The 14,509-nt window shown below is 38.2% G+C and overlaps 1 long non-coding RNA gene across 1 annotated transcript; it reads left to right on the forward strand.

The window, feature by feature from the left end:
- The first annotated feature begins 359 nt into the window (after nt 1-359).
- Nucleotides 360-6,680, forward strand: LOC125184590 (uncharacterized). The gene is made up of 3 exons (XR_007168859.2): nt 360-861; nt 4,036-4,110; nt 5,392-6,680. It is a non-coding gene; the product is annotated as an uncharacterized lncRNA (long non-coding RNA).
- Nucleotides 6,681-14,509: the final 7,829 nt, after the last annotated feature.

Here is a 14,509-nt window from a genome sequence, read left to right on the forward strand (position 1 = left end):
CAACTTTATAGTATGTAAGACTATCACACTGATGTTTCTGTTAAAAGATTTCTCAGCTACTATGGAGAAGTGCTGTCCTTGTCACACAAATGTAGGTTCTGTGGGTACCATTCAGAGATAAAAATAGCATTTTTGTCCATTCATTTAAAGCAATAAAAATCCATCAGCGACATTTGCAAGAAATAATTTCTAATCAAGGTCTGCCTTTCAGGCTGAATAATCCAGTAACAGTGATGAATTACATATCCATGCAGATTAGCAGACTTTACTGACTATTTTGAAATAGTAGTTTCATGGCTGCGTTGACCCACAGAATGAATAAACTTAACAGCTGAAAGGAAGGTAGTTAAGCACGATGGTATGCAGGAGATCAAGTTTTTCCTCAGGCTTACTACTGGCAATTTCTGGTAGCAATTCTCTATGCATCAGTTTGGTAATTATAAACATGAGATAAGTATTATTTTATTCTGTTATCCTGTCTTCTCTGTTCAGATTGTAAGCTCTTCAGGACAGAAATGTGTTCATATATATCCATACACTGTTAGATCTGTGTATATCTATACACCATGTCCAAGAACTATGAATAACTCAGCAAGCATGCTTTACTTACACTTGCACTTTAAGAAAAAAGGGAAGAAATAAATTAATTAAAATCCTGAAAAAGTGTAAGGATTTGATGTATTAAGTGCAACTGCAATGCATTAATAACTCTGAAGTAGAGTTATAAACATTTCCTGGATGGATTCAGTATTTTTTTCTTTATTTCAGAAAGAAAAGAGAAAAAAAATGTACCTCAGTGAAGTAGTTGGAAACAGTCTAGAAATCAGTTTTTCCAGAGACAAGATATTCCTTCCTGCAAAGGTACTATAGTCTTCACCGTAGTTTTCTGAGTTTTGTGTAAAAGTGACATTTGCCACTGTACTCTTAGGAGGTAATCTAATCCACAGAAAGTGATACTGCACACTAATATTAAGATACCACAGTATACTGTTGTCTGGATTTCAGCTTGATTGATCTTAGGCTGCTAACTTTTGTAATGAGATATAAGCAAAAACATTCAGAGGAAAGATATCTGTAAGAAATATGACTCCTCAATGCTAGAAAACACCACCAGTCATCTAGGGCAAAAAGAAAAAGACATACCCTTTCCCTTTTCGTATGAGTAATGACGGTACCAGCTATCTCATTTATTATACTTCCAAATGTGTATAAGTTCTCATAACTGTGAGATACTGAGATGAGCTATAGAATTTTTGTATTGATTAGGAGAAAAATAGTAATCCTAGACAAAGTACAACTATCCAGAATCAATGGTGATATGGAATTCCATAGCCAATCTTTATAAAATTTGTGATGTATCATAATGGTTCCATTATAATCCATTGGTATACTTGTATCAGACTTGCTTTCAGCCAAGAATTATGTTTTGTCTTATGTATTCAGATAATTTACATAATATTACAACATACGACACCCAATTTGCCATTTCTCATTAAATATATAATATATATATTATATAAATATATATAATATATAATTGGAGAGCTGGGCAATTGCCAAATATATGAAATTTAACAAGATCAAGTGTTGGATTCTGTACCTGGGAAGAGGCAACCCTGGCTGTACATACAGACTGGGGGATGAGAGGCAAGTTAAACATGAGCCAGCAGCGTGCCCTGGCAGCCAGGAGGGCCAACCGTACCCTGGGGTGCCTCAGGCCCAGCACTGCCAGCTGGGCGAGGGAAGGGATTGTCCTGCTCTGCTCTGCGCTGGTGCAGCCTCACCTCGAGTATGGTGTGCACTACAATATAAGAAGGACATAAAGCTATCAGAGAGTTTCTAAAGGAGGGCTACGAAGATGGTGAAGGTTCTAGAGGGCAAGATGTATGAGGAGCGGCTGAGGCCCCGTGGTTTGTTCAGCCCAGAGCAGAGCAGGCTGAGGGGAGGCCTCATGGCGGCCTGCAGCTCCCTCACAAGGGGAGCGGAGGGGCAGGCGCTGAGCTCTGCTCTCTGGGGACAGCGACAGGACCCGAGGGAACGGCATGGAGCTGGGACAGGGGAGGGTCAGGCTGGGTGTTAGGGGAAGGTTCTGCACCCAGAGAGTGGTCGGGCACTGGGACAGGCTCCCCAAGGCAGTGGTCACGGCACCAAGCCTGTCAGAGTTAAAGAAGCATTCGGACAACGTTCTCAGATGCATGGTCTGATTTTTGGGTGGTTTTGTGTGGAGCCAGGAGTTGGACTGCACGAACTTAGTGGATCCCTTTCAACTCAAGATATTTTATGATTCTATGAACAATCCTTTGAGAACAACTACCTGTTACATATACCATAAAAACAGTTAAACGTGACAGCTTCTACAATCATTTTCGCATTAGACTTGAGTTCAGTAGTTTGTAGTAAAAATGGTAAAAATACAGTTATGATCATTCAGAATCAAAACAAGTTCATCAAAAGAATTTTCTTTGGAATTCGGAGAATTATAATAAGCAGTTTTGTATCTGTCTCCAGCCCCTACACATTCTATTCAACCTGCAGCTATTTTTCTCTTCAGTAGTAGTAAACAAAGAATAAAAATATCTGTCAAAAATGGTTTTCTTAAAGACCTGTCATTATAGGAGATTCTGCTGAAATCCCGTATAACTCAGAACAGGCCCTCAAAGATCAGAATTTTAAAAAGGGAACTGTAAATAAAATTTTAGTTAACTTAGTATTATACTTTGTTTTGTTCTGTCCATACTCCATCTTGCTTCTGAAACCTTTTCCAACATTGTATACACAAATTTTTCTGCCTTCTGGACATATTACTTCCAGATACTTCTGGTAATATGAGACTCAAAGATACTGTGCATGTGCTTTGCATATTAAGCCACGATTGTTCTACTTATCAGTATTTCTAGAGGCTTGAACAAATATATGTCATGTGAACAAGCCCCTATTAAATCTTGTTTAAACCTGGCATGAAGTTCGGTATCAATATCATTCAGGTTATTCTTATTTGTGTATCAAAATGATTGCAAAATTGAACAGATCCTTCTTAGCCGGCTCAAAAGCAGTCCGTAAAATGAAAACTCTAGTGGGCAAATCTTCCAAACAGAGGCACAGGCAAGAATGAAGTACTACAATCACCATAATAAAAGGAACAAAGATTCCATTACAGTACCACAGAAGGATACAAGGAAGAGAGCCAGAGGGCAGCTAGATGGAAATTTTAACATAAATTTTAACACAAGGTGGGAATATCTGCCAAGAAAGGCAAGACAAGGCAAGATTATGATCTAGCCTTGCAAAAGGCAAATGCCTTTTTGCCTTGCAAAATTATGATCTTACCTTGCAAGGTAAAAAGGTAAAATATGTAGCCAATACAATTAGTCAGAAATTCATAAGTAAAGAACGGTGGAACTATAGCTGAACAGAAATGTTGCTGTTTACCAACACATGCAGAAATGAATAACTTCTGAGGGTCTGAACAAGCTGCTGAGAAGAACAGAGAATATAATGATAAACACTGAAATAAAAGGAAATTGATAAATTCAGATATTTGAAGAAATGTCATTAGCCTAAAATATTTACTTGTTATTTGAATTAAAACACTAATATAAGTGTGATCTAGACATCTGTGTGCAGGGTTAGGGTCCCTAATATGTGACTGCTTATTGCAGAAAGTATAAGATGTTCTTCTTTAATTCCTTTTATATCACCAATATGCAATGATTCTTTTAACTGAAAAATGAAAACTGTCTTAGCATCTTTTCAGCTTATAAAAACACAGCAATAAATGTGAATTTGTCCAAGACAGTGAAGCAAAACAATTATTGTCTACCTAACAGTAATTAGCCCTGGTTGTAATTGGGATTGAGGGTTCTTCCGAAACTAGAGATATTGTAATCATACTATTTAAATCAGCCTTAGAGAAACTTAATATCTACTACAAAAAAAAAAAACTTTTAAAAAAAGATACAATATTTTCATCTGAATGAATAATTCATAATGAATACTATAATTAGCTAACTTGCTTATTTCTTTTTTCTGCTCAAGGTTTGTCCAGGAACAGATTGTCACTTTCACACATTTGGTTTTTATTCAGAATGATTTTTCTTAATTAATCCTTGGGTGAGTAGTTGTTTGTGAAAAGTTATCATGAATATACATTTCTCATGAATTCAAATTACTTTTCTTTAATGCTTTTTTTTGTGTGTGTGTGTGTGTGTGTGTGTGTGGTAAAAGCATTTGGTTTCTTTTTGGGTGAGTAATTTTGTGGGGTTTGTATTGATAAGGATTTTAGGAAAAGTTTTAGGTACCTGTTTCAACACTATATGTATTGCACATACTTATAATTAGCATAATAATATTATATTACTATATTAATAATTATTAATAACAAACAATAACAAACGTATGATTATACTTATTTCACATAGTTATAATACAGTAACTGCATAGGAATAGATGCCTAAATAACTAGACATCAGTGATGAAAAATAAGAAATCTGAGTCAAAGAAAGTTGCTTTGATCACAATTACATTGCAAATAAAGAAAGATGCCTTCTGATTTTGATTATTACAGTTTCTGACCTGCATCCACCATTTTAAACACAATTTGTTCTCTATAAATAGATGGGATGGGTGAATAGATAAATAGAAGCATCCCCGTGCAATCACAGCTGACCTGTGATTTTCTAACACCTTCCCAACCCTACTGCCTTGTTTGTGTATTAATGTGAGATGACAAGACTTCACAGGCAGATTAGAGATTAATATTTTGTGGGCATGTAGATACAGATTCACCATATGAACTGCCCAGTATCTACATCAGTGTTTTGTAACTAGTCATCCAGACCTTTTCTTGCTATTGGAAATTCCGTGATAAACTGGGGTGTAACGTTGTCACAAAACACTCAACACCGCAGAATCAATGTTAACTACATTGCAGTACATGACTGCAGCACACTCTGGGTGATTCAGAGGTCCTGCATTTACATAAAAGTAAGTCAATGAAGTTGTCATGAATATTAGTGTAGGCAATGTTAGATGTATATAAATATATATGCAGGATGAGAAACATATCCTGGAAAACTGCTTAGTTTGGTGAAAAGTCCTGGAAATCATGTAACTACAATGCAGACCACTTCCATCTTCACCAGCAGTAATCTTACACTGAGCTCACTAAATAAGGTTGGACCTTTGCCTGTAAATTTAACAGGATTACTTCATTATTTTTACATAGGGGAATATATTTTTCCAGAAATACAAACTCAAAAGAAGTGGAAACAGTTCCATGACTACAAATGAGTGAATGAAAGTTTTCGTAAACCATGACATTTTAAAGGTAGCCTGTCTCTTCTTGTTTGTCCTTCCCTTCCCTTTTTTATTTTTAAATTCTTATTTACAAAGGTGTTCAGTGTCCTGCTAGCTGTGAGAACAAGACAGGCTGGCAGAGCATGATGCTTTTGAAAGTTGTAAGTACTAAATACGCTCTCATAAGTCTAGAAAATCAATTTATATGTGATTCCAAATGAAAGCATAAGACTTGGTAGATTTAACTAACAGAGCTATCAGAAATAAAACATTCACTTTTTAAATGTACTTGATTTAAGAGATATAGCCTGTGTTTACTTTGTAGCAGCAATTAAAATAAGCCTTAAAATAAGACTGCAAACAATTTTCCAATAGATCTAAGTATAACTTTTTTTCTATGTGTAATCATGAAGTCAGTAGATATTATATTTTTCTACTGTGCTGCAATGTTTTCTTACACAGTACAAGAGAGACCAAAAGTAAATGTGTAGCTTTAAACCCTGAACTATGTCCGGTAGAAACAGTGAAACAGTGGAAATACCATGTATTTCTTCAGTAAAATAGCATTTTTTTTAAGCTTCACGTTACATAAATCACCGGGGATGCTTCTGCAGTGCAAAAACACCATATGCCATTAATTCATCTCAAAAAAAAACCTCAGGAGCATTTAGATTACAATGTGGAATTAAGTTACCTTGGATGTAGCATCCAGCTGGAAGACAAAACTGAGACTGAAGCTTCAGAAAGTGACGTCCCACCTACAGGGTCTGACAAAGGCCTCCCTGGTTCAGCATCTAGGCTGTAATAAGGGCTACATCAAACAATTCCTGGTACTGAAAGTTCCTGACTGATCCCAATGTGCACTCTGATGGCCAGAGAACTGAATGTGGTGGACTGGAAAAGAAACAACTGCTAAAACACAGCTATACAATGACAGCACTGAGATGACAGCTCCAATTAAGACTGCTGCCAAAATAGTCCTCCGGAGGTTGGATAATTTGCTAGAACTGTTGCTACCCTGCTAGCAAGATCAGTTCAATCTTCTTTTACAATACTGAAACAAAGGCACATTAACATATGGTGCAGATCTGTATTATCTGTGCAATTCTCAGCTTTAAAAAAAATTAAGTGGACTGGCTTTTGCAATGACTAGGAAATAATGACCTTCAAGGATGAGCTTCCCTTTACTGCAAGATTACCTGGTTTAGGTCTGACACACTCTTCAGAACTACAATGATCAAAAGCCACATCTAAAATACTTCTTTTTCTTCTCTGGAAGAGAACCTTCTCATTCTCATTTGCTAGTACAGGCACAGCTGAGCAGGCTAGTATATAAAGCAGTTGAAGAAACAAACAGAAAACCTTCAAAAATCTAAAAGAACACATCTCTCACTTTATCCCCCCCAACAACTGCATGTCTAAATACCACAGATGTAAGGAGCTTCTACTTAATTGGCGTAACTTAAGACCCATGAAAAATTTGCTAGTAGTGTTTCCTTCTTTCCTTCTCTTTTTTTTTTAGTAGCTGCACAAATTAATTAAAACCCATCCTGATTGGCATTGACTTTTTTTAACTCCTCAGGTTAAAAGAAGTCTGTGGCCACATCTCCCTCACAATCTTTTATCTAGCTGAAGTTTTGCTGTGCATGGCTAATAACTTCCTCCAATGTTAGGAAGACAGCTTTATGTTGTCTCTTTTTGTGAAAGAAGGAACAATTTCTTTATTTAAAATAGTCCCCATAAGCAACATCCTATACCTTCAGAAATTTTCATGTTTATACAATCCCAAGGCTAGCAAGATGACTTGTGAGGGCTGTGTCTGTATGTCTTTATAAATACAAGCAACATATCAGACTCTGTGGGTTCCAAAATATCTCGACATTTTAGAAATTACTTTGCAGCAGCACTTTTTACTTTAATATTAATTTCAGAACTGTGAAAACCATGTTCCTTAACAAGGGGCCTGGTGACTGGTTCAAAAAATTTATCCAAGTGAGTTGGCATTGTTTGTATTACTTTTTCTTCAGTAAAAATACTTGTCAGGGAACATCCTCTCCCATTTAGTCTTTTATACTTAAGGCTTGGGCAAATTTGGCTAGAATTGGTATCATTATAAGGATATCCTTAAATCCACACATACATCTGGAGAACTATTCTACATTTACCAACCTACTGTGAATAGGATAGCTGAAAGTTTTGTTTCTTTGGAAAGTTATTTGCACTTATTTCTCTAGATATCATATGCTAACACCTGTCACATTATCAGGTTTGTTTGGTTTTTGCAGCCTCCTAAAAGCCTCAGAAAGCAAACAATATTCTTTTGATTGCAGAGGCTGCACAGACTTTTTTCCATCTCTCAGCTTTGTGCAAAATCTCAGTACCCCAATTTCTTTCTGATAGTGAGGATATGAAGAGCAGATGGCAGCCTGCCCTTTTCTCATGGCACCGGACCTGCACATCTGAAAACTAGCTGCGTGTGTGCAGAATATCGTGAAAAATTCTGTTCATATCTCCCCTCTGTACAGGGGATGCTATATATGGACAGCATTTGTTTAGTTGACTCCTGCTGACCTGTATAGCACTGCAGGCAAGAAAAGCTTTTGCCAGCTTGTGGTGAGATGGTAAATTCCCAGTGTGGACATATCTCCTTAAAAACTGTATAATTGTGGGGGGGCAGTAGCTCAACCTTAGTGCAATTATAAGAAGGCATCTGCCCCCTACGGCATGAGAGACTGACTACCATTTCTCACTCCCAGTAAGAGTGTCATGTTTGAAGAGTTCTCTGACCCTCAATTCAGGACTCATGTCAGAGGAGCAATGTACATCACAACTGCCAGCCTTGGGATTTTGGTTGACATTTCCATCTTAACACTATTAATACATATTACATACATATTAATTACATACATATTAATACACTGAGCTTCAAAAGTCTAGGAGCAGGCCTGCGATCCAGACTGCAACCTAGCCCTTTTCTGAGACTGGCACAAGGATTATGTTTTGCAGCACTAATTAAGAATATCTTGGGTGGTTAACTCAAAGCACTGCTATGCAACAAAATATCAGTGTAACAAATATCTTTCGTTATATTTGAAACTAGCATGTTGTGCATCATAGCATGTTAACAATCCCCCCCCGGTGTCTGTAACAGCCATGCCAATACAAAAGCGTGGTGTGTAGGGGAGGTTGTGTTGCTGTGGCAGCTGGAAAGGTTCTCCTGGCAGCCTATGCTGCATCTCCAGCAGGAGCTATGCCAGCGTGGCTATACTAGGAGCAGCTTTGTAATGCAGATGTGTTCTGAAGTATCAGTGGAGCATAATGCCTGGAAATCGAAAACCTTCTGAAGTTGGTACTGTTGCTGGCAGAAGAGGGATGCTTTATGTTTTAAATAATATTAATTCTTTGCCAGAAAATGTGGAGCCATGGAAATGACATTGCAGGGCATGCTGGTACAAGCCTCTCGGGCATTGTGCAATTCCATCCAGATACCATACCTGCTGCAGGACAAGTTCACTTTGCAGGGTATGTATGGGGGTGTATATTTGTTTAGGTGCCTTCTGTTTTGAACCCAAGGCAGGGATATTTGCACCATATGGTCTTCTGAAGTCCTCAGTAAGACTACAATTTGGCAGCTGTCCCTTTCTCATTTCCAGAGCTCTTTAAAAACTTTAAAGGAACCTGATACTATATTTCAGATGGTGACAAGGAAAAAAAAAAAAAGAGTAAGGAAAGAGTTCATCATATTTCATGATAAACATGGGGAAACCACATCCGAATGTTGTTCACTAGAAGGCTGAAAAGCAGATTAGCAAATCTGCAAGTTAGCACTGATGTTGAAAACACTGATAAAAAAATCATTCAGAAAATTATCTACCAATATGGATCAAAGACTTAAAACCTTTACAGCCACAATATGAAACATATGCATGCCGAAAAGATATATTTGAAATGACAGTACTTATGACGTTCCTGCCTCAGTCCTAAGACACAGACCTGGAAGATGGGCAAACATAGGTAACAATGCAAAGCCTTTAGCTTCTTTTCAAAAGGGGTAATCTGCAGTTTCATCTAAAGATTAATTTACAACAAATAAACACCACAATTTCTGAGACAAGATGGGAGGATAGGAAAAATTATTTTCTTTCATCTAGGCTTCTTTCCCATCTTCAGCACGCAGGGCAAATCCCCAACAATCTACGTAACATAGTTCACACTACTAAGAGCCAGTTAAATTTTTACAGGGTATATGAAGAGCATGGAAAACTGGAGGCCTATTTCAGACTAAAGGCATTGAAAGGTTGAGAGCTGACAGCCACCTTGCGTGGTGTACTTGTGATGAAGTGGAGCAGGTGCATGGCCTAGCCTCAGCTCAGACATAAGGGATGAAGTAGCAATGTTCCACATACAGGAAGGAAAACCACCTCAGTTGAGTGTACACTAGGGAATATACTCTGTTATCATTTGACATAATTTACTGTCTCCAAATAGAGAAATCCCTTTGCTCTTGCAAATCCCACCTCTTAGCTCATATACAGAACAGATTCAATATGGGAAATAATATGGGGTCATAGAAAAGATGTTGCAACTTGCCTGCTTTACCTTGTATATAACATACAGGCTGGAAGAGCAAATTAAATTATTGTTATGAGATTTCTTACCACTGTGCATAGTTTGATTGGCTTTATTGCCTCCTCCATTATGATTCTGTATGTCTTGCTTTGCTACAGTGTATTGTACGTTCCCAACATACAGGTGAGGCAATTTATTTGGGGAGGGCCAGGACATGGACATGTCAGATGGGACATGTCAGCTAGGAGTACCAAGATTTGTGGGGTCCACAGACACAGCAACTGAAATAAATGCCATTCAGATCCCTGACTAGTAAAATACCCATTTCTTTCAGCTAATTACATAGTGTATATAAATACAAGAAAGAGACTTGATTAAAAAGAAAATTGTACTCCCACTTCTACTTACAGATGTGAAATAAAAATAAATTATTTTAGTCATTTCTCCATGAGTGCCCAAGACACCACACTTCTAACATATGTAGACTTGCAACGAGCACATGTAACTTGCAACCCACATATTGCCACTAAAATCCTTTTCTTTGTACCTGCTGTTATAGCTGTAGAAGCCCAAGAGGACAACGGACACCGTAGAATATGGCTGTCTGAAGATAAGCATTTCTAAAACTGTTTAGGAAGTTTAAGATATTCTTCTATCAGGTGATTTTTTTAAGTTAGTGAATGAATACACAGTATTTAGCACTTTATAAACTACACATACATTAACGATCTATTTGATACAAGGCTATTATTTCTACGCATCAGAATTACATGCTGAAGAAACAGGCTGTGAAATATTGTCAAGGATTTTGTTGTTTGGGTTTTCAGATGAAAAACAGAAGTACATAGTCTTTTTCTCGACTATGGCTTTTTTGCACCAGTATCTAGCTGAAAAATCTAGAACAGCATTTTTCCAACTGCTGCATGTGATTTTCTAGAGCTGCTTTGGTCCACATTTTGACATCCAGAGTCTTAAGAGGAGGATGAGTGTGAGCGTAGGTCTCAGCAATACTGGAAATTGGTGCCATTCTTGCCACAGATCACTTGCAAAAAAATCCAGTTTGGACAGCAGCATGATGTTGGAGTTCAAGTGCTGGTGAGGGTGAAAGAATGTACAAAAAACATTGTCATAATCTCAAAAATAAGAATTTGAAAAACAGTGAAAGAAATGTAAATTATTTTCCAAAGAATGAGATGTCATGATTTTAAAACAGCAGGTTACCAACAACCTCTGACTGAAAAAGTAATATTCTAATCTGTAAATAGCTAGGAAGAATAATAAATCTATTCTGCCTGTTCATGCTTGTCTGGAGTAGTTCTCAGCAGCCCCAACAAAAGGGATAATGTTCTCTAATGATTTCTGGATCCCTGTCTTCATCTTTGCAGAGGTGCTTCACTGTTTTGCTGTAGGAGCCCACACTTTGGCTTCTGCTAGTAACTCAATGCCTGACCTGTGTTTTATTAAAAACAAAAACAAAAACAAAAACCAGAAAAAATGTGTTAAAAACCTGTATGTTTTTTTTAGAAAAAAATGTTTTATTAAAAAAAAAAAAAAGTGTCAAATCAGATCCTGTGAGGCAAAGTCTTGGCAAGATCTATCAAATTATCTTGTCACCTCATTCTTCACTGTTAAGAAAGTTCCAAGTGGAACACCTGGAGGGTCTTCAATCCTTTGCAAGGGATTTCTATTCACTGTGTCAACTCAGAATATATGTAACTGGTTTCTGAGTCTGCCTATAGAGCAATTGGTAGCACTTCAGAACTTCTGATCTTGTAGACAAAGGAGAGAGTAAAAGGATGAGGTAACACTGGTATCCTGTTCGGCCCTGTCTGTGCACAAGGACAGTATGTTTCGCTCTCTATTCATATCAAGCCTAATAATCATGTCTAATTACAAAGAAAAATAACTGTGTAACTGTCCTTAGACCACAGCTAATCTTTGCTTCTGTATGATTCAGTATAACAACAATTTAGCTTTAGTAGTCATTGCCAAATCTGCAATCCTATGTATTCTAGCTGTCAGTCTTTGAGCGAGTCTTGCCCTTTGAGCACTACCACCACTCTATGGTCTGCTGCTACTAGGCAGTCATTTCTTATCTTAGCCAGACTGTATAACAGCCTGAAAAAGTTATCAGATCAGATAAATAAGAAAGTTCAAAAGTAGTTGAAAACTACATGAAATACATCGCACAAAGGCATTGGTAATGCCAATGTTCTTTGTGCATTTATAGATGACTTAATGCTAAATCTGCTGAAATGAAATATTGAAGTTCTTGTGTACCCAGAGAAAAACTACAAGATCCCAGGGGAAGGAGAAAAAAGCCAAGCAATTCCATTATTGTCTGACATGGGACAAGATCTTAATAGAGTTGGAGAAACTACAAAGAAATCCTGCTTTTTGTTGTTGTTTTGCTTTATTTTTCTAAAAAAAAAACCTTTGATCAAGTCAAGGAAATACTTTGTTTCTCTTTGAAAGGGCTCTTATGCAGAGAGGTACAGAAGTCATATAATGTAAACCAAGACTGCATTTTACATGTAGGAAATATAAATTAAGCTAAATCCATGTTATAAAAACAAAAATCTCAGAAAAAAATCTCTGGGTGAAACCTTGCAACACTGAAGATGATGATGAATAAGTGCTGATGTTTCCATGGAGGTGATAATGTCTTTCTAGTTCTTCAGTGTTGTTTTGTTTTGTGTTTTTGCTATTTCCCTGCTGGATACATTAAATTGGTATAAAACAGTATATTGTGAAGAACATAATTACCATCTTTATCAAATGAGATGCTCTTTATGCAGAATTAGCAATATGCATAATTTATGTTCTTTCCTTCTTGTGTTTCTTTTTTATTTTTTTTTTCCAAATGCTGAAAAAGTACTATTTAGTTGTGATAAAAGATTTAAAGCTAAATGTTCCAGATTTACTTTGTTTTTCTGGTTTCCTATGTGGATTTCCCTCTCCCCCTAAATTTCTAGATGAACTTTATTTAGGATAAGTTATTCAGTAGGAAGACGACCTATTCTCCTTAATCACCAGTGATAGGACTCGTGGGAATGGCGTCAAGCTGAGGCAGGGGAGGTTTAGGGAAGTGATTGTCCCCCTGTACTCGGCTCTGGTGAGGCCGCACCTCGAGTACTATGTTCAGTTTTGGGCCTCTTGCTATAAGAAGGACATCGAGGTGCTCGAGCAAGTCCAGAGAAGGGGAATGAAGCTGGTGAGGGGTCTGGAGAACAAGTCTTACGAGGAGCGGCTGAGGGAGCTGGGATTGTTCAGCCTGGAGAAGAGGAGGCTCAGGGGCGACCTTATCGCTCTCTACAGGTACCTTAAAGGAGGCTGTAGTGAGGTGGGGATTGGTCTATTCTCCCACGTGCCTGGTGACAGGACGAGGGGGAATGGGCTAAAGTTGCTCCAGGGGAGGTTTAGGTTGGATATTAGGAAGAACTTCTTTATGGAAAGGGTTGTTAGGCATTGGAATAGGCTGCCCAGGGAAGTGGTTGAGTCACCATCCCTGGATGTCTTTAAAAGACATTTAGATGTAGAGCTTAGTGATATGGTTTAGTGGAGGACTTGTTAGTGTTAGGTCAGCGGTTGGACTCAGTGATCTTGGAGGTCTCTTCCAACCTAGATGATTCTGTGATTGCTGTTTCCTGGCAGGTCATGGGAAGAAGATCGGCTGGCTTGGGGGAGCTTATGTACACGTGGCTTTTAGGCTGCAGCCAAAGTGTTCCTCTAGATCTGGAAGTCTGAAAAGCGTTGCAGTCTCCAAGCTCAGATACAACTACATTAGTCTATTGCTGTCTTGCTATACATATTGCTATCTATGCTATACATATTAGTCTATTGCTATATTAGACTAATTGCTATTAGTCTAAATTGCTATCATAGTTTTTCATCTGTCTAGTCACGATAGATAAAGAATATAGCAATCAGAATTACTTTTATTGACATTAATGTTATTTAAATTTGCTTTTCTGAGATCTCTTCTTTATGTAGGACTTTTCAAAATCTAGCCCCATGACCTCTGACTACACTATTTACTTCAGCTGTGTATAAACTATCACGTATAAATGCCAGGATCCGGATCCTCACTCACTATTCAGGTCAAGGACTGGGCTGAAGGTTTGGGCTTTAATTTGGTTACATGCCTACATTGAGAACTGGCAGAAGAGCTGGCCAAGCTGCTTTCCATCATTTATCAGCAGTCCTGGCTATCGGGGGAGGTCCCAGTCGACTGGAGGCTAGCAAATGTGATGCCTATCTATAAGAAGGGCCGGAAGCTTGACCCGGGAAACTATAGGCCTCTTAGTTTGACCTCAGTGCCAGGGAAGCTCATGGAGCAGATTATCTTGAGGGTCATCACGCGGCACTTTCAGGGCAAGTAGGCGATCAGGCCCAGTCAGCATGGGTTTATGAAAGGCAGGTCCTGCTTGACAAACCTGATCTCCTTCTATGACCAAGTGACGCGCTTGGTGGATGAGGGAAAGGCTGTGGATGTGGTCTACCTTGACTTCAGTAAGGCTTTTGACACCGTTTCCCACAGCATTCTCCTTGAGAAACTGGCTGCTCTTGGCTTGGACTGGCATACGCTTTGTTGGGTTAGAAACTGGCTGGGTAGCCGTGCCCAAAGAGTCCTGGTGAATGGAGT

This window comes from Anser cygnoides, chromosome 4, assembly GCF_040182565.1.
Source record: "Anser cygnoides isolate HZ-2024a breed goose chromosome 4, Taihu_goose_T2T_genome, whole genome shotgun sequence".
NCBI classification, from domain to species: Eukaryota; Metazoa; Chordata; class Aves; order Anseriformes; family Anatidae; genus Anser; species Anser cygnoides.